Source organism: Manis javanica, chromosome 8 (assembly GCF_040802235.1).
Source record: "Manis javanica isolate MJ-LG chromosome 8, MJ_LKY, whole genome shotgun sequence".
Lineage (NCBI taxonomy): Eukaryota > Metazoa > Chordata > Mammalia > Pholidota > Manidae > Manis > Manis javanica.
The window spans coordinates 105,457,487-105,460,805 of record NC_133163.1 but is presented as its reverse complement, the minus strand read 5'-3'; the positions used below and the strand labels follow the sequence as shown (position 1 = coordinate 105,460,805).

The following is a 3,319-nucleotide window of genomic DNA, read 5'->3' as shown; positions in this document are numbered from 1 at the left end:
TATTTAGGAGTACACATTTGGGTGATAAATATTTTTTAAAAACGGAAATGACTATCATAAAAATCAGAATAAGTAGGCACGCAGAGGGCTTTTAGGGTGGCTGCCAAAGTCCCATGCCCTTACCTAGGTGGTGTTTACAAGGTTGTTTGCTTGTAAAATTTATTAAGGTAATCGTTTGTGTTATATGGTTTTCTGTATCTGTGTTACAGTTTTAAAAGGTTATTTTTTAAAAAGTGTGTTGAAAGTTGAAAATTATAAGGAAATTTACCTTTTATTTTGATAAATACATTATCAACTGTATTTAGGATGATCAAATAGCCCTAGTTGACACAGAAAACTTTTCTTTGTGAAAAATTATGGGTAATAAGTGTAGAAAGCATGTTAAAATTAGAAAACCACCACTTTGCAACACCTGATGAAATAGAGAATTCAAGCAAAGATCATCAATGGATGAAACCAACAGTCAGTAAATAGATAAGAAATAGTGGATCAGGCTGTCACCACCTGAACCCACTGATCAATCTTAGCATTACTATTAATAAATGTGGGACAAGCAGATATGGGATAATTTCCATTTATAAGAAATACAGGAGTGCTCACTTCAGCAGCACATATACTAAAACTGGAATAATACAAAGAAGATTAGCATGGCCCCTGTGCAAGGATGACATGCAAATTCGTGAAGCGTTCCATAAGAAAAAAGAAAAGAAAAGAAAAGAAATACAGGAGATAGAGGAATACGTTAAACACCACCATAGGGAAGCAACCAAACCAATCCAGAATTGGGAGCATCCTGAGGGACAACTGACATCGTTTCCTCAACAATAACCTAAAGAAAACAAAGTAGAGTGAGAGAAGCTGCCATAGATTAAAATAGACTTAAGAGCTATAAAAACCACACGCCTTGTTTAGAACATGATTCAAAACAACCAGCTTAAAAAGACATTTTTGAAATAAAGAAATTTGAATGTGAACTAGGGTATTTGCTGATCTTAAGGAATCACTAAGTGTTATAATGGCATTTTTTCCCCTAAGACAATATCCCTACATTTTAGAATGCATACTAAAATATGTAAAAGTGAAAAACAGAATGTCGAGTATTCACTTTGAAATACTTTAGTAAAAGACAGAGACGGGAAGATAGAGGAAGAATGATAAAAATCTTGGTAATTGTTTAGTTTGGATCTGGGTTTATGGAGATTCATAGTTCACTTTCATATATATATATATTTGAACATATTTCATTTAAAAAGGTCTTTATGATTCTCCATTCTATTAAATAAGAGATTTAAGATATGTAATGTGAAGTGGCATTGCACAATCAGCTCCTTCAAGTCGTATAAGCTGAAAAGGGCAGACAGAGTTCCCCTCAAGAAAAAAAGAGTCCTGTTTCCAGGAGAGGCATCAAAGCCAGGCAAAAAACATAAGAGATGCCCACTACAACTTTTTAAGCTTCACCATACAAAATATATCTAGCAAACAGAACCACTTCCTGTTTGCTGAAAAGAGCACACGTTCTTATTCATTTAAGTCTTGTTCAGTCTGTTCTCTATGTTCTTTTTATGAGTCATATTTTCCTTCAAAGTCCACTTCAACTGCCATCTGAGAGGAAGCTTTTGCCACCCCTTCCTATAAAATAAGACTCCTATGGCACCAGTTTCAGGCATCTATGATAGGATTCTGTCTTGGATGGGCAAACAGGTCTGTACCTATACCCCCACTAAATTGGAGGCTCCTTAAAGGCTTCTTTTATTGCATGGCCCAGAGCAGGAAGCCCAGTGACTTGTCTGTAGCAGGGATACTATCCTTGTTTGCTGAATTCAATTGACACTAATGATTTTTCAGAGGAGTTTCTCAAGAAAGCACAAATTAAGCTAAGAAATGTTCATCCTTCATAATAACAAATAAGTATAACATTTTTATCTAATAACTCTTGCCTATTTAAAGACACTGGATGTCACTTTAGTTGAAACTAAATATTAGATCCAAATTGTTGATACACAAGATGCATGCTTTGGGATATGCAGGGGGAGACTGAGATGTGTTCACACTTTGAAATATGTTAATTTCTTTGCCAACCATGGCAGATGGCCACCCTTACTGCTTGTAACAGAAATTTAACTGATTTGACAATAGCCTTATGGTCTTTCTGGCAGGATGCCAAATATTTACATTAAATGAATTTTTTATTAAGCTACTATTTTATTATGTGAGTCTGAGTGTATCAGTGGGAACATCCTCCAAACCACTTGAATCTTTTTATATTTTTATTTTATATTTGGTGTCTGGAGTAAAATTACCCTATGCAACTATGTATTTTTTTAATCTTAATAAGACCCTTTCAAAGGAATTCTTGGTGTAGGCCTGTGTCTGCAAATCAGAAATATTTCTCTTTCTTGTCGGGGTGACATGGTCCTGCATAGGGAAGATGGGCTTCACCTACAGAAAGGGAACCGGAGGCAGGAGCCTGATATCCACTGAGCAATGTGGTAGATACTTTCATTTAAGCTGTTCCGAAAAGTCACGGTCAGTTCGGGGTTTTGAACACAATCACAACGTGAAGAAGTAGTTCCTCCCACTTCTCAAAGATCCACGAGCCACCCACGGAAGCCCCCAGAGGCTCGAAGTACACACCCCTCCTGAGTCTGCCCTTCTCCAGTAGTCTGCAAATTTTTCTCTCATCACTTGTTTATTGATCCCTGGACCTTCAGAACCTGATATCCTATAGAAATTAAACTACTTCCCACCTTGTTCAGATGGGAAAACAGGGTTTGGAAAGGTGAGGAAAGAGATGAGTCAAAACCAGTACCCAGGCTGCCTGGCGCCTGGCCCAGTGCTTTTTCCACTGCAAGTTCAGGGCCTCCTTGAGAATGTGCAGCTGCCTGAGGAGGTGAGACTAGATGAAGCGACACCCCCTAAGAGTTCACAGCACTTGTAGCTAACGGCACCCCAAGTGGATATGTCTCTCTTACCCCAGGTTTCTTCTGTCCATTTCTGTTCCTTAGTCTTCCTCCAAGCCCCTTTGTAATCAGCATTATGTGAAGGGTCTGTGTCAGTTGAGGTTGAAGACAAATCTCAGCAGAGAGACTTCCATCAAAACAAATTCACATTTGGTTCCTTATCTTTATTCCAGAGACAGAGCTACCGAACACAGCGGTCTTCCTGAATGGGTTTGCCTGGTCATGAAGCTAGGGGTCTTGAGAGCAGAAGAGCAGCATCTTGCTTTGCCTGGAAACCAACCACCTGATCTTCTGCCCAAACAACTACATCATCAATTCCCTGGCTCATTCTCGAGGAGGCTTTTGTTGCTGAATGATTT

At 38.4% G+C, this 3,319-nt stretch overlaps 1 non-coding gene across 1 annotated transcript; it reads left to right on the top strand.

The window, feature by feature from the left end:
• Positions 1–592: 592 nt before the first annotated feature.
• Positions 593–699, top strand: LOC118972914 (U6 spliceosomal RNA). The gene has a single exon (XR_005062050.1). It is a non-coding gene; the product is annotated as a U6 spliceosomal RNA (small nuclear RNA).
• Positions 700–3,319: the final 2,620 nt, after the last annotated feature.